At 41.4% G+C, this 21,167-nt stretch overlaps 1 protein-coding gene across 5 annotated transcripts in view; it reads right to left on the reverse strand.

Moving 5' to 3' along the window:
- The window catches only part of LOC121826335 (uncharacterized), a 187,933-nt gene that overhangs the window by 78,319 nt on the left and 88,447 nt on the right, over positions 1 to 21,167 (reverse strand). The window lies entirely within an intron of this gene.

Raw genomic sequence — 21,167 nt, forward strand, 5'->3', positions numbered from 1 at the left:
TCAGAGTTTTGGTCCATTGTCATCATGGTGGGAAGCAAGGCAGCACACAGACACACATGGTGCTAGAGAAGGAGCTGAAAGTTCCTACATCTTGACTCACAACAGGAGGTGGTCTGTCTCACTGGGTGTAGATGAGCATTTATGAATCCTCAAAGCTCACCTCCACAGTGACAACCTTTCTCCATCAAGTACACACCTACTCCAACAAGGCCACACCTTCCAATAATGCCACTAGCTTTGGGGGCTATTTTCTTTCAAACTGCTACAGCCAGTATCTGAAAGAAGAAGGGATAGAAAGAAAAGAAAAATTTACTTTTTTACTGAGTCACTCAGAAAAGTGAGCATGCAATAGAAGCACTAAAAGCAGCTACATGGGAAATGAGTTTCTTAGAAAGAGAAGATTATTGTATCATTAAGGGGCTAATTGATTCTCCCATCTCCTTTGCCAGTCTTCAGGTGAATCTGTTTTCCTTGGAGAGTGAATTTTTGGCTAAAAGTCTAACAAGCCCAGCAAGACTAAGAAAGAATTCAATGTTCAAATCTTTGATGCATATCAGAATGATATGTCTCCACCCAGGGGCAGAGGTATTCCATTATTTTGACCTGGAGATCTAAGGAGTGGCAGAGCTAACCTTTTTAGTGTTACCAGGGACACAGAGGTGGAGTCTGATGCCAACTCTGAGGAATGGTCTATTGTTGATGGACTCTACAGTTACTAATCTCTGATTAGCTGTTTAACATTCTTCCTCAGGTGTTATATAGAAACTTGCTACTGAAGAAACTTTCTGAAATATATACATATATGAAAGATATAGATGGAGTCACCTAGTAATGGGGGAGACAATAACCAACTAGACATTTATATACCAAATGAAACCTCCAGTTCCAGGAATGGGTTATATCTAGGTGAGCCATTGGCCAACAGGACCCCATGGAAATCCCCAACCATTCCAGGCTATTGCCAAGACTATTTGTTGCTCTCCACAGACTAACTGTAAGGCCCTATTGCTAAAGTCAATGCTCACATTTTTCATTGAACACAAAGGAAGGCCGAGCTTGTGCCTATTTACTGGCTTCACCCTGCTTACTAGCATTCATGGTACTAGAAGATGCTGTGCATGCCACTACAGAAGAAAGGCAATCATCAACCCAGCTACAAACCCTGTGACATACCATGTCACATGCCTGTGAGACATGCTGGTGCAATAGTAGAACCAGTGTTCTAGGAGTCACCAACCACTCTCTGGTTGGATTTAAGGCTCATTACATGAGTATCTATGCCTGACACTGCTAAGGTGACCAAGAACATGAGGTTGGATAGGCCATGGGTTTTGGCGAAAACCAAATACTATTGTTCTGTTAAGGAAATGTAGCAATAAAATGACTGCCTATTGAAGTAGGGCAGGCCCATAGGGGCGAGAAAATTGGCTCAGACCACTTTCCAAGGCATGCACATAACATACTCCTTATGAGCCAACCTGGAGTCTGCCTGAGGGCCTAGCAACAGGATCTGTCAGTGTTCCTGGTCACTGTCACAGATCCTGGTTGCTGTCAGAGTTGCTAGTCACTGTCAGAGTTCCTGGTCTTGCAGAGTCTGACTGAGGGTCTAGCAACAGTTGCTGTCAGGGTTCCTATCAATGTCAGAGTTCCTGGTTGTGTTCAACCAATGTAGGATGAAAACACAAACTGGGTGCTGGGAAGAGGGTATATAAGGCCTTCCCAGTTATTGAATAAATGGGTTCATTATTTGCAATTAATGGACTCCTAGTGTCTGTGTCACTGATGCCACACCTTCTCACCCCTACCCCTGAGGGAGCCATTAGAAGCCAAACAACAGCCTATGACTGACACTCCTACCCATAGACCAGTGCCTCACTCAACCATTATCCAAGAAGTGTCTTCTGCAGTAAAAAGGAGTTTACATAGAGACCCACAACTAGATAGTGTTCAAAGAGTGAGAAACATTGAAGCACCCAGTGACAAATGCAATGTCCTCATCAAACCCTCCCTGGGGTACTCAGGGACCTATGAAGAAGAGGAGGCAGATAGAGTGTAAGGGCCAGTGGTGATGGATGACTCCAAGGAAACAGTGTTCTCCAGACACAACAGGGCTGCTGTACACATGAACTCACAGACTGTAGCAGCACACACAGTATCTGCACAGTTTCAAGCCAGGCAGGGTCCCAGCACTGAGATCAGGAGGGCTCAAACTTCTAACCAGGAAGCTATCTGAAATCAAGTACCCATTTGAGAAGGAAAAATTAGTGTTCTCCAATGGAGTCTCATTGTGTATATTAACCACACTCCAGTTCCAGTGTATTTGACATGCTCTGCTGGCCTCTGTGGTCCCTGTACACACATGATAAAAAGACATACGTTCAGACAAAACACCCATAACAATTTTAAAAAAATAATAGAAAGACCTAGGGTATTAGTAAGTATACCTTTTGCTGTGTCTAGAAGTAATTTCCAGGAAGGATTAGCAAACCAGAAAAGACTTGCTGTACAGGTGGCACCATCCTGTGTTCACAAACTAAACAAAATGAGAGAAAGGCAGACTGAGTGCAATATGGAGCTGAGAATTCAGTCTGTCTGTTTAAATGTCATCTGCAGCCTCAGATCTGGCTTCCAAGAATAAAACTGTGTAGGGATATCAATGATCTTAGGATTCTTGGTCTCCAAGGAGACTATCCACATGAAGAAGGATCATGCAGAGAAATTTTAGAAAATAGGAAGTATGCTGCACAAAAATTGTTTCCTTTTTCTGGAGAATAGGGTCTACCCAACTGTCCCTATGTGTGCTAATGGCCTGTCCCAGGTGAGACTGCTGCTATGTCCTCTTGCAAAGTCTCATGATGACCAAAACATTGACCAGCACATGATATATATTCTGGTTAGGGGCACTCTATGCATCTTCAATGATGCAAAAAAACCAGATGAAGGATGCAGAATTTGGATTTTACTCTTTCAGCTTCCTGTATGGGTCATAACATGAAATTAATTAAGAAGACAATAAGGAGAGACAGAGAAAAAGTCACAGGACTCATTCCAACATGTTAGGAACAAATGTAAGGATATTAAAAAGTAAAATGGGTAAAGAACAGGCCAAGGCATGAGAAGTGAGAAAAGTTAGAAGTAAAAGTGTTTCTCAAGACAGCCAGAACTGACCTACTCTGGTGATGGGATGGCCAAACAACCTAATAGTCTTGCTAGAAACCCCATCCAAGGACTGAGGGATCTGGATGCAGAGATCCACGGCTAGACCCCAGGTGGAGCGCCGGGAGTCTAATTAGCGAGAAAGAGGAGGGTTTATATGAGAAAGAATTGTTGAGACCAAGGTTGGATAAAGCACAGGGACAAATAGCCAAACGAATGGAAACACATGAACTATGAACCAATGGCTGAGGGGCCCCCAACTGGATCAGGCCCTCTGAAGGGGTGAGACAGTTGATTGACTTGATCTATTTGGGAGGCATCCAGGCAGTGGGACCGGGTCCTGTGCTCAGTGCATGAGTTGGCTGTTTGAAACCTAGGGCTTATGCAGGGTCGCTTGGCTCAGCCTAGGAGAAGGGGACTGGACCTGCCTGGACTGAGTCTACCAGGTTCATCTCAGTCCTCGGGGAAGGCTTTGCCCTGGAGGAGATGGGAATAGGGGTGTGCTGGGGGGAAGGGGAGGGGGCAGGAGTGGGGAGAACAAGGGAATCCGTGGCTGATATGTAGAACTGAATGGTATTGTAAAATAAAATAAAAGGAAAAAAATAATAAAAAAAATTAAAAAATTACAAAAAGAGAAAGCAAAGCTAATTTGCTTAACAAAAAAAGTGTTTCTCAAATCATCCTTTATAAAATCATCTAATTATGTATGGAGGTATAATACATGCTTGTGTGTGGGAATGTGAACATGTGAGTACAGGTGCAGGCAGAGATCAGAGGTGGATTATGGGTCTCCAGGAATTGGAGTTATAAGGGGTTGTGAACCACCTGATTTGGATGCTGGGAATCAAACTTGGGTCCTCTTGTAGAGGAGCAAATGCTCCTCCCCACTGAACCGACCCTAACATTGCCAGTCAGAAAGGAACAATACTGGACCCTTGTAAATACCCCCAGCTACCAGTGCCAGGAGAAAGAACCAACTGAAAAAAGACCTTCTGACCAGATATTATGTAAACTACAGATAAGGAATCCGTGTTCTAAGCTGTGCTGGTTACAGATTAGAGGGAAAGAACAATGTAGAACAGACATTTGGTGATTCACTACCCTTTGAGGGACCGTAACCAAACATATTGATAAAGTCTCAAGGAAGCTGTAGTTGGAAAAGGGGATAATCTAGGCTTAGTACTTGTTACTTTGGGGAGGGTCTGTGTTGAAAGAAGAATAAGATATTTGTGAAATTTCTGCCTGGGCTTTTGTGTTTCAACACATGCTCAGATAAAGTGCGTTTTCCAAAGTGTTTGGCCTTCACCTCTTAACTCTCTTTATTTGATTCTCTTCAATCTTCTGACCTTTCTCTAAATGTATAAAATCCCATCATTTTAGTCTCTTGTCAAGAACATTGCTGTGGATGGAAATAAATCCTGGAAGGAGAAACACAGTCCTCTTCTCAGAAGCATGGGGTTCTTAGATTATCACTAAGAAGGGCAATGAATGTATAGACGGGTTAATGCTTCCTAATTAAGGGGTGGATAATGGGATTCCTCTGTCTCTGTCTCTGTCTCTCTCTTTCTGCTGGATATTCAACATGGAAAGTCTCTAAAAAAACAAACTGCATTTATTCCAGTTGAGAGAAACTCTAGAGTCAAAATGTTGTGATTTTAGTAAAAGATCTGATGTGTGAGATAGCCTGGGGCAACAGTCAGGCTGAAGAATCAAAACACAGACTGAAGAAGGGTGTCCAGCAGTCCTTGCTTGTAATCCTTATATAAAAATAAGGCCAGCTTAGGTAACAGTCAAGATATGTACACACACACACACACACACACACACACACACACACACACAGAGAGAGAGAGAGAGAGAGAGAGAGAGAGAGAGATGATGATGATGATGATGATGATGATGATGATGATGATGATGAAAGTCCAAAATCATTTAGCTTTATCGCCAGCAGGAGCACAATGTTTTATACACAAACCTCTAAAGGATGAGAGAAATCCCTGGCATTGGTACACACAAAAATAACAGAGTTAAAAAGGGACTCAGACCAGGGAAGCAGGTAGGCTAATTGTAGATCTTCCTCCAAAGTCCTTCCCTACTCTCCACTTTATCTGGGGCCACAACTCCAGCAGGAGCTCCCTGGGAACCTGAGGTCACTCCAGCCAAGCATGCAGGAAGACTAACTAAAGACCTTTACCACTCCCTCCTCTCCTACAAATTGAATCCTCCAAGTCTCACCCCCATCTCTAGAGCACACGACCTTGCAGTCTCATCATCCTCTTTGTCTTCATCTCCAGTCCATCACACAGATCTACCCCCTCCAAACGTTGTTCTCCCAACTCACTGCTTTATCTCAGTCCCCAGCACCATTGGTATTTCCTGGGATCCAGCCAACCAAGCTAGCCCCTACCAGAGAATCATTAGGACATCAAAGCAAGTAGGCAATATTCATGTTTCACTTTCCATCCTCTCCTCCAGATCCAGTCTCCCAGTTTAATCCCCAGTTCTTCAGCAGGCTAACCATATTGGCCTCTCTTTATGCTCTGCTCCTACTCTCAAAGCACTAAACAGACCCTGATGGAAGATCCTGATTTCCTACATCCTGTGGACAGCCTCAGCATTCTACTCATAGCCCATTCCCATTTCTAAGTGTCAGTTCTCAATACGTAGAAACATATTTTATAGGGAATCCCTAGTGGCCACACCTACCAGGATCCCAAAATAATTTTTAACAGGCAACACCCAGAAACCACACTCTACTAAGAACTAGAGAGGACAACAGAAATGGAGCAACAAAATACAAACAACAAAGACAAGACCAGAAATGAGCCCCTAGAATTACAATTGTCACAAACCAGAATACCTTGACACCAGTGTATTAACACAATCTATAACAGCCAGGACAAAATGTCTCCACTAGATCACAGCAACCCTAATTTTGGGATGTAGCTGAGGCATAAGGAAAAGACCTGAAAATATCCTTTATGAATATGATAGGAGTCTTTAAAGAGGAAATGAATAAATTCCTTAAAGAAATCTATGAAAACACAAACAGTGGAACGAAGTGAGCAAAACAGTTCAAGACCTGCAAATGGAAATAGAATCAACTTTTAAAAAGAAAAATAAATGGAATAAAACAAAAATCCAAACTGAAAGAAATATGGAAAGGAAATTTTTTTTTTAACTCAAACAGGAACCTCAGAGGTATGCCCCACTAACAGAACAGAAGAGATGGAAGGGAGAATTTTAGAATTGAAGACATTATAGAAAAACTTGATATCTTGGTCAAAGAAAATGTTAAATCTAAAAATGTCCTGACACAAAATACCTAGGAAATTCAAGACACTATAGAAATAATAAATCTAAGAATAATAGGAATAGATAAAAGAAAAGAATCTAGGTCAAAGGCACAGAAAATATTTTCAACAAAGTTATAGAAGAAAGTTTCATAACCTAAAGTATGAGACTGCTTTCAAAATACAAGAAGCATATAGAACACCAAATAGACTGGACCAGAAAAAGAAGTCCCATGGCACATAGCAATCAAAGCACCAAACACACAGAACAAATGAGGGATATTAAAAGCTGCAAAGGGAAAAGACCAAGTAACATATAAAAGCATGCCTATCAGAATGACACCTCACTTGTCAATGGGACTCCAAAAGCCAGATGAGCCCAGAGAGATGTACTTTATTCTCTAATACCATACATGCCAGCCCACACTATCATACCCAGCAAAGCTTTCAATCACCATAGATGAAGAAAACAAGATACTCCATGATAAAACCATATTTAACTAATATCTGCTACAAAGCCAGCCCTGCAGAATGTGCTAGAAGGAAAAGTACTACCTAAAGAGTTAAACCATAAAAACCCAAGGAATAAATAATCCAGACCAGTAAATCAAAAGAGAGGAACCACATACAGTCCACCACCACCACCACCACCACCACCAACAACAACAACAATAACAACAACAAAATAATAGGAATCAACAAACACTGCTAATTGATATCTCAAATCAAGATACACAGACTAAGAGAATGGATGTAAAAACAAGATCCATTGTTCTACTGATTCAAGAAACACACCTCAACATAAAGAATAGACATCACTTCAGGATAAAAGCATGAAAAAAATATTACAAGAAAATAGAACTAAGTTGATGTAGCCATTTTAATAGCTGACAAAATAGACTTGAAACTAAAACTAGTCAGAAGATATAAGGAAGGACACTATATATTCATCAAAGGAAAAGGATATTTCAGTTGTTATCATATAAGCACATGGGCAACAAAGTTCAAAAGAAAAACTGCAACAGCTTAAATCACATATTGTCCCTCACACATTGATAGTGGGAGACTTCAATAACCCATAACCCACTGTGGCCAACAGACAAATCATCCAGACAAAAATTAAACAGAGAAATGCTCTGTAACTGATGTTATAAACCAAGTAGACCTAACAGATATTTACAGAACATTTCATCCAAACACAAAAAAAGTACCTTCTTCTCAGCACCTCACAGAACTTCCTCCAAAATTGATCACACACTCTATGAAAAAGCAAGTCTCAACAGATTAAAAAAAAAGTTTTTTGAAATAACACCCTGCATCTTCTCTGACCACCATATAGTAAAACTGGATCCCAACAACATCAGAAAACTCATGGAAACTGAACAACTCTTTACTGAATGAAAAAAATGGGTCAAGATAGAAATTAAGAAAGAAATTAAAAATTTGTTAGAATTGAATGAAACGAAACACAACATACTCAAACTTAAGGGACACAATGAAACTATTCTAAGAAGTAAGTTCACAGCACTAACTGCCTACATCAAAAAAAGAGATCTCATACTACTAACTTAATAGCACACATGAAAGCTCTAAGGCAAAAAGAAGAAATACACCTAAAAGGAGTAGACAGTAAGAAATAATCAAACTCAGGGCTGAAATAAATAAAAGAGAAACAAAAAAAATACAAGAATCAATGAAACAAAGACTTGGTACTTTGAAAAAAGCAATAAACCTTATTACAAGTTAACTATAAGGTAGAGAGTGAATACCTAATTAGTAAAATTATAGCTGAAAAGTGGCCTTGAAAACAGATAGGGAATCCTGAGAATTATGGAAATAGCTTAAAAACTTGCACTATATGAAATTGAAATTCTAAAAAAAAAAAAAAAAACCAAAATAGATAATTTTATCCACACATGCCACTTATCAAAATTAATTCAAGATCAGATAAGCAAATAAACAGACCTATAAACCTGGTGAAATAGAAACAGTCGTTGAAAGTCTCTTAACCCAAAAAGAGCTTAGGACCAGATTTTTTTTTCATTTTTCTTTATTAAGAAATTTTCTACTCACTCCACATACCACCCACAGATCCCACCTCTGTAGATGAACAGTCTTATTAAACAAGAAACACAGAGCCAAATGCAGAGTTAAAAGCTCTAGAGGTCAGAGCAGTAGCTGAGAGCTGAGACTTAAAACGCCTTTCTTACCCTTCGCTGCCGCTGTTGTCCTTCCCCTCAGAACGAAACCTATTTCCTGTGTATCTGTCTTTTTATTGACTTTCTGTTCTGCCTTCTCATTGGTTGTAAACCCAACCACATGACCTCCTTGTCACTGCCTGTCTATACAGACCTCCAGGTCTTCTATGGTTGGTATTGAGATTAAAGGTGTGTGTCTCCATGCTGGCTGTATCCTTGAACACACAGAGATCTGTCTGTCATGTGATCGGGATTAAAGGTGTGCACCACCACTATCCGGCTTCTGCTATGGCTTGCTATTAGCTCTGACCCCCATGCAACTTTATTTATTAACATACAAATAAAAATCACATTTCAGTACAAATGAAATATCACCATACAGAAGATATCAATGAAACAAAGACTTGGTACTTTGAAAAAAGTGATAAACCTTATTACAAATTAACTATAAAGTAGAGAGAGAATATCTAAATTAGTAAAATTATAGCTGAAAAATGGACATGAAAACAGACAGGGAATCCTGAGAATTATGGGAATAGCTTACTCCTTACTCCTCCCACCCCCCAGACCTCTCTCCCAGCCACCCTGCATCCCCACATCCCCTAAATCAAGTTCTCCCTTGGGGAGTCAGCAGCCTGGAACACTGAGCCTAGGGAGGTCCAAACCTCTTCCCACTGCACCAAGGGTGCATAAGTTGTCACACTACAGGCATTGGATTCCCAGAAGCCTGCCCATGTACCAGGGAAGGATCCCATCTCCCCTGCCCAGGTGCCCCCAAAATAGTTCGAGCCAAACAACCATCTTCCATATCCAGAGGTCCTAGTCCAGTCCCATGGGGGCTCCACAGCCATCAGTCCACAGTTCTTCAGCTTCCACTAATGTCATCTCTGCACGTCTTCCCATCATGATCTCGACATCCCACACATGCAGAATCCCTCCTCTCTCTCATTAATTGGATTCCAGGAGCTCAGCCTGGTGCCTGGCCATGGATCTCTGCATCAGCCTCCATCAGTCACTGGACAAAGACTCTATGATGACAGCTAGGTTATTCACTAGATGGGTCACCAGTGTAGACCAGTCCAGACACTCTCTAGACCACTGCCGACAGACCAAGGTGGGGTCATATTTGTGGATTCCTGAGAGCCTCCCCAGCACCCTGCCTCTTTTTATTCCCAATGATATCCTCATCTATCATAGTATCTCCCTCCCTGCCCTCCCATTCTGTCCCTGTTCTAGCTTGACCCTCCCATTTCCCTATGTTCTATCCCCCACTCCTCGCCCTCTGCCACCCCACCACACACCCAGTCTGCTCATGTAGATCTCATCCACTTCTCCTTCACAGAGTCATCCATGTGTCCCTCCTATGATCTTTCCCTGTTAGCTAGCCCTCTGGAGCTATGGGTTGCAGTCTGACCATCCCTTCCCTCACATCTAGTATCCACTTATGAGTGAGTACACACAGTGTTTGTCCTTCTGAGTCTGAGTTACCTCACTCAAGATGATATTTTTCTAGTTCCATCTATTTGCCTGCAAATTTCATGATATCATTGTTTTGTTTTGTATTTTACTGCTGAGTAGTACTCCCTTGTGTAAATGTGCCACGTTTTCTTTATCCATTCTTCAGTTGAAGGGCATTTAGGTTGTTTCCATGTTCTTGCTATTACAAATAATGCTGATATGAACATAGTTGAGCGTGTGTCTTTGTGGTAAGATTGGGCATTCCTTGGGTATATGCCCAAAAGTGGTATAGCAGGACCAGATGTTTTTTTTTTTTTTTAATTTTATTTTATTTTACAATACCATTCAGTTCTACATATCAGCCACGGATTCCCTTGTTCTCCCCACTCCTGCCCCTTTCCCCTTCCCCCCAGCGCACCCCCCATTCCCAGATCAACCTAGAAGACTCAGTCCAGGCAGGTCCAGTCCCTTCCTCCCAGGCCGAGCCAAGCGACCCTGCATAAGCCCCAGGTTTCAAACAGCCAACTCGTGCAATGAGCACAGGACCTGGTCCCACTGCCTGGATGCCTCCCAAACAGATCAAGCCAATCAACTGTCTCACCCATTCAGAGGGACTGATCCAGTTGGGGGCCCCTCAGCCGTTGGTTCATAGTTCATGTGTTTCCATTTGTTTGACTATTTGTCCCTATGCTTTATCCAACCTTGGTTTCAACAATTCTCGCTCATGTAAACCCTCCTCTTTCTCGCTAATTAGACTCCCAGAGCTCCACCCAGGGTCTAGCCATGGATCTCTGCATCCAGATCCCTCAGTCCTTGGATGGGGTTTCTAGCACGACAATTAGGGTGTTTGGCCATCCCATCACCAGAGTAGGTCAGTTCGAGCTGTCTCTTGACCATTGCCAGCAGTCTATTGTGGGGTATCTTTGTGGATTTCTGTGGGTCTCTCTATCACTTTGCTTCTTCCTATTCTCATGTGGTCTTCATTTACCATGGTCTCCTATTCCTTGTTCTCCCTCTCTGTTCTTGATCCAGCTGGGATCTCCCGCTCCCCCAAGCTCTCTTTTCCTCAACACTCGCCCTTCATTACTCCCACTCATGTCCAGGCTATTCATGTAGATCTCATCCATTTCTCTGTCATTGGGGGATCCCCATGTCTTTCTTGGGGTCCTGTTTTCCAGGTAGCCTCCCTGGTGATGTGAGTAGCAGTCCAGTCATCCTTGTTCCACATCTAGTATCCTCCTATGAGTGAGTACATACCAAGTTTGTCTTTCTGAGTCTGGGTTACCTCACTCAGGATGAATTTTCCAGATCCATCCATTTGCCTGCAACCCTCATGATGTCATTGTTTTTCTCTGCTGAGTAGTATTCCATTGTGCATATGTACCACATTTATTTATCCGTTCTTCAGTTGAAGGGCATCTAGGTTGTTTCCAGGTTTTGTCTATTACAAACAATGCTGATATGAACATAGCTGAGCAAGTGCTCTTGTGGTATGATTGAGCATTCCTTGGGTATAAGCCCAAGAGTGGTATAGCTGGATCTTGGGGGAGACTGATTCCCAATTTTCTAAGAAAGCGCTATATTGATTTCCAAAGTGGTTGTACAAGCTTGCATTCCTACCAGCAGTGCCGGAGAGTTCCCCTAGCTCCACATCCTCTCCAGCATAAGCTGGAGTCTTCAGTGTTTTTTATCTTAGCCATTCTGACAGGCATAAGGTGGTATCTCAGAGTTTTTTTGATTTGCATTTCCCTGATGATTAGGGATGTTGAGCAATTCCTTAAATGTCTTTCAGCCATTTGAGTTTCCTCTGTTGAGAATTCTCTGTTTAGTTCTAAAGCCCATTTCTTAATTGGAGTGTTGGGCATTTTGATGTCTAATTTCTTGAGTTCCTTATATATTATGGATATCATTCCTCTGTCAGATGTGGGGTTGGTGAATATCTTTTCCCATTCTGTAGGCTGTCGCTTTGCCTTGTTGACCGTATCCTTTGCTCTACAAAAGCTTCTCAGTTTTAAGAGATCCCATTGATTGATTGTTTCTCTCAGTGTCTGTGCTACTGGTGTTATATTTAGGAAGTGATCTCCTATGACAATGCGTTCAAGACTGCTTCCTACTTTCTCTTCTAGCAGATTCAGAGTAGCTGGATTTTTGTTGAGGTCCTTGATCCACTTGAACTTAAGTTTTGTGCATGGTGACAGATATGGATCTATATGCAGCCTTCTACATGTTGATATCCAGTTATGCCAGCACCATTTGTTGAAGATGCTTTTTTTTCCCCATTGTAAACTTTTGGATTCTTTGTCAAAAATTATATGTTCATGGGTGTGCGGGTTAATTTCAGGGTCTTCAATTCGATTCCATCGGTCCACATGTCAGTTTTTATGCCAATACCAAGCTGTTTTTATTAGTGTAGCTCTATAGTAGAGCTTGAAGTCCAGGATCGTGATGCCTCCAGAGGTTGTTTTATTGTACAGGATTCTTTTGGCTATCCTGGGGTTTTTGTTTTTCCATATGTAGTTGAGTATTATTCTTTCCAGGTCTGTGAAGAATTATGTTGGTATTTTGATGGGGATTGCATTGAATCTGTAGATTGCTTTTGGTAAAATTGTCATTTTTACTATGTTAGCCCTGCCTTTCCATGAGCATGGGAGATCTTTCCATTTTCTGACATCTTCTTCAATTTCTTTTTTCAGGGACTTAAAGTTCTTGTCATATAGGTCCTTCACGTGCTTTGTTAGTGTTACCCCAAGGTATTTTACATCATTTGTGGCTATCGTAAAGGGTGATGTATCTCTGATTTCCTTCTCACCTTTTTGTCAATTGTATATAGGAGGGCTACTGATTTTTTTGAGTTGATCTTGTATCCTGCTATGTTCCTGAAGGTGTTTATAAGCTGTATGTGTTCCTTGGTGGAATCTTTGGGGTCACTCAAGTATACTATCATGTCATCTGCAAATAGGGAAAGCTTGACTTCTTCCTTTCCAATTTGTATCCCCTTAATCTCCTTATGTTGTCTTATTGCCCTGGCTAGAACTTCAAGTACTATATTGAATAAGTATGGGGAGAGTGGGTAGCCTTGCCCTGTTCCTGATTTTAGTGGAATTGCTTTGAGTTTCTCTCCATTTAATTTGATGTTGGTTGTTGGCTTGCTGTAAATTGCCTTTATTATGTTTAGGTATGTTCCCTGTATTCCTGATTGCTCCAAGACTTTTATCATGAAGGGGTGTTGGATTTTGTCAAATGCCTTTTCTGCATCTAGTGAGATGATCATGTGGTTTTTTTTCTTTGAGTGTGTTTATATGGTGTATTACATTGACGGGCTTTTGTATGTTGAACCAGTCTTGTATGTCTGGGATGAAGCCTACTTGATCATGGTGGATAATTGTTTTGATGTGTTCTTGGAGTCTGTTTGCAAGTATTTTATTATTTTTGCATCAGTGTTCATGAGGGAGATCGGTCTGTAGTTCTCTTTCTTTCTTGTATTCTTGTTTGGTTTAGGAATCAAGGTAATTGTAGACTAATAGAAGAAGTTTGGTAATGTTCCTTTTGTTTCTATTGTGTGGAACAATTTAGAGAGTATTGGTATTAACTCTTCTTTGAAGATCTAGTAGAGTTCTGCGCTGAAACCATCTGGTCCTGGGCTTTTTTTGGTTGGGAGACTTTTAATGACTGTTTCTATTTCCTTAGGGGTTATTGGACTATTTAAATAGTTTATCTTGTCTTGATTTAACTTAGGTATGTGGTACCTATCCAGAAAATTATCCATTTCTTTTAGATTTTCCAGTTTTGTGGAGTACAGGTTTTTAAAGTATGACCTGATGATGCTCTGGATTTCCTCAATGTCTGTTGTTATGTCCCCCTTTTCATTTTTGATTTTGTTGATTTGGATTCTCTCTCTGTGTCTTTTGTTTAGTTTGGATGAGGGCTTGTTTATCTTGCTGATTTTCTCAAAGAACCAACTCTTTGTTTCATTAATTTTTTTGTATTGTTCTCTTTGTTTCTATTTTATTGATTTTAGCTCTCACTTTGATTATTTCCTGGCATCTATTCTTCCTGGGAGATGTTGCTTCTTCTTGTTCTAGAGCTTTCAGGTGTGCTATTAAGTCACTAGTGTGAGATTTCTCCAACTTCTTTATGTAGACATTTAGTGCTATGAATTTCCCTCTTAGCACTGCTTTCATAGTGTCCCATAAGTTTGGGTATGTGGTGTCTTCATTTTTCGTTGATCTCTAGGATGTCTTTAATTTCTTTCTTTATTTCTTTCTTAACCCATTGGTGATTCAGTTGAGCATTATTCAGTTTCCATGAGATTGTAGGTTTTCTGTAGTGTTTGTTGTTGTTGAAATCTAACTTTAAACCATGGTGGTCTGATAGACACTAGAGGTTATTCCAATTGTTTTGTATCTGTTGAGATTTGCTTTGTGGCCAAGTATGTGGTCGATTTTAGAGAAAGTTCCATGGGGTGCTGAGAAGAAGGTATATTCTTTTTTGTTAGGATGAAATGTTCTGTAGATATCTATTAGGTCCAATTGGGCCATGACATCAGTTAAGTCCTTTATTTCTCTATTAGGTTTCAATTTGGGAGATCAGTCCAGTGATGAAAGTGGGGTGTTGAGATCTCCCCCTATTAATGTGTGGCGTTTTATATGTGGTTTAAGCTTTAGTAATGTTTCTTTTACATATGTGGGTACCCTTGTATTTGGGCCATAAATGTTCAGAATTGAAACTTCATCTTGGTGGATCTTTCCTGTGATGAGTATGTAATGCCCTTCTTGATCTCTTTTGATTGATTTTAGTTTGAAGTCTATTTTGTCGGATATCAGGATGGCTACACCTGCTTGTTTCTTAAGACTGTTTGATTGGAAAGTCTTTTCCCAGCCTTTTATTCTTAGGTAGTGTCTATCTTTGAATTTGTGATGTTTTTCTTGTATGCAGCAGAAAGATGGGTCCTGCTTTCGTATCCATTCTGTAAGGTTATGTCTTTTTATAGGTGAATTAAGTCCATGGATATTAGTGACCTGTCATTGTTCATTCCTGTTATTTTTTGTTGGTAGTGTGTGTGTGTACTTCTCTTCTTTGGGGTTTACTGCTGTGGCTTTATCTATTGCCTGTGTTTTCGAGGGTGTATCTATCTGACTTCCTTCGGTTGGAATTTTCCTTCTAGTGCTTTCTGTAAGTCTGTGTTTGTGGATAAGTATTGTTTAAATCTGGCTCTGTCTTGTTCACTCCGTCTATGATGATTGAAAGTTTTGCTGGGTATATTAGTCTGGGCTGGCATTCATGGTCTTTTAGTGTCTGCATTACATCTGTCCAGGTCCTTCTGGCTTTTGAAGTCTCCATTGAGAAATCGGGTGTTACTCTGATGGGTTTGCCTTTATAAGCCACTTGGCCTTTTTCCTTTGCTGCTCTTAATATTCTTTCTTTATTCTGTATGTTTAGTTGTTTAATTATTATGTGGCGAGGGGATTTTTTTGGGGGATCTTGTCTGTTTGGTGTTCTATAGGCTTCTTGTATCTTCATAGGCATTTCCTTCTTTATGTTGGGAAAGTTTTCTTCTATGATCTTGTTGAATATATTTTCTGTGCCTTTGAGTTGGCATTCTTCTCCTTCTTCTATGTTGTTGAAGGAGAAAAGGGTGCGGAGGCAGCAAATGGTCCAGGACCTGGTGGAGTTCCAAAGGCAGTAAATTCGCAGCAGACCGTAACCATTATAGACGCTATCCACATCGTAGGGGTCCTCCACACAATTACCCCCAAAATTACCAGAATAGTGAGAGTGGGGAAAAGAATGAGTGGTCGGGAAGTGCTCCTGAAGGTTCCCACCTTACTACTTGAGGAGACCCTATGGGCGTCGACCACAGTATTCCAACCCTCCAGTGCAAGGAGAAGTGATGGAGGGTGCTGACAACCAGGGCACAGGAGAGCAAGGTAGACCAGTGAGACAGAATATGTATCGGGGTTACAGACCACGATTCCGCAGGGGCCCTCCTCGCCAAAGACAGCTTAGAGAGGATGGCAATGAAGAGGACAAGGAAAATCAAGGAGACGAGACCCAAGGTCAGCAGTCACCTCAATGTCGGTACCGCCTCAACTTCAATTACCGACACAGACACCCGGAGGACCCTAAACCACAAGACGGCAAAGAGACAATAGCAGCCGATCCACCAGCTGAGAATTCATCCGCTCCCAAGGCTGAGCAGGGCGGGGCTGAGTAAATGCCGGTTTACCATCTCTACCATCATCCGGTTTGGTCATCCAACAAGAAGAAATGGCATGAAATTCCAGTAATAAGAAATGAACAAAGATTGGAGCTGAAGACCTTAAGTGCTTGCTTTTTGCCTGTTGACCAGATACACTAGAACTATCTGCATTATCTATGCAGCATGGGGTTTTTATTATTTTTACTTAAAGATGTCTCTTTTTGGTAATGACAAATGTGTTTTTTTTAAAGGTCTGGTTTTTCTCAATACACCTTTAATGGCTTTTAAATTGTTTCATATCTGGTCAAGTTGAGATTTTTAAGAACTTCATTTTTAATTTGTAAAAAAAGTTTACAACTTGATTTTTTTTTAAAAAGTCAACAAACTGCAAGCACCTGTTAATAAAGGTCTTAAATAATAGTGGAAAAAGAAAAAAGAGAAACCCATCCTGACCTGGAGCCCAGAATTAGGGAAGAATGGCTCAGATAAGGCCAGTGAGCGAAACACAGTTTAGCTCAGATCAGAGTCATCTCTGCCCCTGTCCAACTGATTTGTGAAACCAACCAATGACAGAGCAGGACAGCAGAATCCTGGCCCTAGGGCCCAGGACCAGGGAAAGAAACACAACCTGTGTTTGAGACCTGAGCCAGAAAAATGAACACTTTATCCCCAAACCCAGAACCCAGGAAATATGCCCCGACTCTGAAACTAGTACCAAAATAGCACTCTTGGCCCCTAGAATCAGAGTCAGTGAAAGAAATATGCTCTGGCCTTAGAGGTAGTGTCAAAAAGCCAAGAAAGGCCAGTGAAAGAAATACAGTTTGGCCCTGAAATCAGGGCCATCTCTACCCCTTGCCCACAAAACTGTCCAATCCCTGGGCAGAAAAAAAAAAAAAAAAAAACTAACCAATCACAGTTGATGCTGCCCCCTAGACATCCTATATAAACTGCCCTGTCCGGTCAGTTGTGAGCTGTTCTCTCCACCCTGGTTAGAGGCAGCTACTCTCCTGGACTCCTCCTTCCCAAATAATCCTCTTTCTCTAAAGAGTTTTGGGTGAAGATCTTCATTCACTGGTGACAGAAGAACCTTGCTGGGACATCCCATAGTAGATTGAGCAAGGGGGAGCTGAACAGAAGAACCTTGGTAAGATGTCCCATACTGGACTGAGCCAAGAGAGAGCTGGTAACACTGAGCCAGAGATTGTGGCTCTCCAGGAGAGGAGCAGGATTGCTGTGTCCTGCTGGGAGAATATCCGCCACCACACCAGGTATATCCCTGACTTTCCTGAAGAGTCAGGATACCCTTCCTTGCTGAAGTAGTTCCAGGCCTGACTCTCCCAAGAAGTCAGAAAAATTTCCTTTCCAAGGTTGGGCTGTTTCTTTGCAGTCCCAGACATCAGAATTATGCTAAACAGCTCCAGGTGTCCAGGACACCTTCAGGGCAGAGCTCTTGTTCTGAGTAGCTCTAGGTGTCTGGGATACCTCGCCCTCTAGGGCTGAACTGTCTCCTTGCAGTTTCAGCCATCAATTTACTAACATTTTGGTGCCAAAACCCGGGACACCAAACCCAGAGTTTTTGCAATTTACTAACATCTAGAGTAAATGCTGTTGTGGTTATAGAGAAAGGCTCTCCAAAAATAGCCCCATGTGGGACCTACACTGGGCTTTGTATGGACCTTAACCACCAGAAAGGCTTTGAGCTCCTACCATGCAGATATGTCCATACTTTGGAAACTGCAACCAGACTTGGTCACCTACAAAGTTCATGGTCACCCCATAATGGAGTCAAAAAGTGGAATGAACTTTTCGTAATGTCCAAATTAAATTCTCAACTTTCTGTTGGCTGAATTTATAGACCTCCTTGGCCACATGGGCCTATGGGCTGTACACTGGACAAGCCTTAGAGAGTTTCTATCATAAGGTGATTTTCTCACCTACTGATGTCAATCTAAGCAAACAAACCAACAAACACATGATCAGAATCTGCTTATTACAATAAATATTGCCGTGTTTTTCAGATGAGCATATACATGCTCTGCATTTAACTGTGAGCTGCTCAAAGTATTGGGGCAAAGAAAAGTTTATAAGAACAATGACAAGAAGTATTACAGCTAACACATTGAGCAAATACCCTTTTGGCCATGTTTAATTACCCTTGCTTGTTCACAGCATAACCTAGAGTCATCTGAAAAGAGGAAACCTCAACTGAAGATTGCCTACATCAGGTTGACCTGAGGGGTATTGTCTTGATGCAGGAAGGCCCAGCCTCCTAAGATCCTGGGTAGCTGAACAGTTAGACATTCTTGGAGTTAGTACATCAAACAAGAAGGTAGAAGCCTTGTTCCCTGTTGTTATTCCTCAGCCTGTGCTCTGCTTCCTCCGTATCCTTTATAGTATCCTTCATAGGAAACTTGGGGTGATATGGTGTCCCTTCAATATATTGTGCAGCCTAATAAACTTTTCTGGGGTCAGATAACAGAACAGCCACTAGACAGACATGGATGACAGAAAATGACAGCACACACACATTTAATCCTAGCATTCCGGAGGCAGAGATCTATCTGGATGTCTGTGAGTTCTAAGCCACACTGGAAACAGCCAGGCATGGTGACACAAGCTGTCAGAGCCAGCCGATAGTCAGCTGGGTAGCTGGATAGAGACATACAGATTGAAGAGACAATGAAGAAGACAGAAAAGAGTTGGGAGGTCTGCCGGTCAATGCAGGACAGACCTGAGTTTATTTCACAGCCAGCTTATGTACAGTTTTGAAGGACAGAGGTAGAACAACACAGCACAGGCATTCAGCCACTATCTATCCTGGCTTGAGTCAAGAACCAGACAGTTTCTTTTTCTATCTCAATATACCTCTGGCTGGCATCAGCAGACTGCATCTAGCTAGCTAGTGTATTCCTTCTTGTGTGCTAATCAGGACGTTCTCACAGCCCTTTAATAAGACTTTCTGGGCTAATCAGAACTTTCTCACAGCCTTGAAGCAAACAAGCCTGAATTCCATTGTCTCAGAATAGACTTCAGATTCAAACTGGGAAACTGAGTCAGTTGTGGACTCCCACAACACACCTTTAATCCCAGGAAGTGATGGCAGGAAGCAGAAAGGTACATAAGGCATGAGGACCAGAAACTAGAGCTCTTTTTAATTTTTTAAGCTTTTAGCTTTTAGCAACAGTTCAGCTGAGATCCATTCAGATGAGGACTCAGAGGCTTCTAGTTTGAGGAAACAGGGTCAGCTGAGACGTTGGCAAGGCGAGGGTAGCTGTGGCTTGTTCTGTTTCTCTGATCATTCAGCTTTTACCCCAATACCTGGCTCTGGGTTTGTTTTCATTTATAAGATCCTTTAAAATTTGTGCTACAGAAGCGAATGGATGTAAGCATTGGTCCATGAAGTCCAAGAGGAGCTGCAGGAACTAACCATATGCAGTGAGGGGTTGAAGGACCCCAGTGTGTGCACGGTTTCTCAGAAGCACAGGTAAGACAGTCTGGGGCTTGGAAGTGGCATCTCATGTGAGAGGGACAACCTGGGGGCACAGCCTGACATGTCAGGTCTGACAGTGCTGTTCAACAGTAAGACCTTACCATCAGTTTGTGGAGAACAACCAACAGCCTTGGCAATAGCCTGGCTTAATTAGGGGTTGTGATGGGGTCCCTTTGGCCAACAACCAAATTAGATTAGATGTAATCCATTCCAGCACTCAACATTCATTTGGTGGTAACAGATGTCTAGTTGGGGCTTTGTCTCCCCTGTTATTCGTGATTCCAATTTAGAATTATTTTATACAAGTTGTATTTTAAGAAGTTTCCACTGTATTAGGTTTCCATATGACCTTTCAAATGGCACTTAGTTTTAGCCATCCCTCCCAGTATTCCCTCCCTTGCCTGTTCTTTCCTCTCCTCCCCATTTGATCCTCCCTTTCCCATCCCTCCCCATTCATCCATAACTATCTGTTCTATTTCCCCTTCCCAGGGAATTCCTTCTCTCTCACCCCTAGTTCCTTATCTATACCTAACCTCTGTGGTTATATAGATCATAGCCTGCTTATCAAAGACATAACAGCTAAAGTATAAACAAATACAGGCCATATTTGTCTTTTGGGGTCTGTGTTACCTCACTCAGGATGACTTTTTTTCTAATTCCATCCATTGATGTGTTGAGTGGGGATGAATCTGGGCAAAGTTAAGGGGAGGGATTTGACATAAATATGATCAAAATATTAGGTATCAAATTCCAAAGAATCAATAAAATAGTTTTAAAAAGAATTGAAACTAAATTGCATGTGTGACATCACATAAGAAATTAAGATTATCTGCCCAGAAAGCTGTTAAAGTATAAGAGTTTTGCAATTAGGTATGCACACTTAATTGTTGCATAGATTTCATTAAATGTTTTTCTCACACACTGATTTTCTCGAACAAAAGTCTGAGTTTTACAAGAGGTGACATTGGGTTAGTGCCAGCTAACACAAAGGAACTCCAAAATAAACATGAACAGTGAACTCTGTTTGTTATTAGGAGAAAGCATGGAAAAAAAAGCAAAAAAAGAGCCCAAAACCTTTAAATGTTAACCCTTTAGTGAAGTTTTGAATGCAAAAGGCATTTATTCCCACTGTTTTTCTACCCACTGAGAATGAGAGGCCAGGTCTCCATGGGGTGAGGTTCCACTCATCCCATCACATCCCCAGCTCACTTGTCAAGTTCTGAACTCAGCCTCACAGTGGCAATGGCCAGATACACTCTTTTCTTTAACTCTTATTTTCACCTTTTCCTTTTTATTATAATAACATCTTCAAAAATAGAAACAGCATATACTGGATTTTGAAAATTGCATGAATTATGTGCCGTATAGAAAAA

Source organism: Peromyscus maniculatus, chromosome 6, assembly GCF_049852395.1.
Source record: "Peromyscus maniculatus bairdii isolate BWxNUB_F1_BW_parent chromosome 6, HU_Pman_BW_mat_3.1, whole genome shotgun sequence".
NCBI classification, from domain to species: domain Eukaryota; kingdom Metazoa; phylum Chordata; class Mammalia; order Rodentia; family Cricetidae; genus Peromyscus; species Peromyscus maniculatus.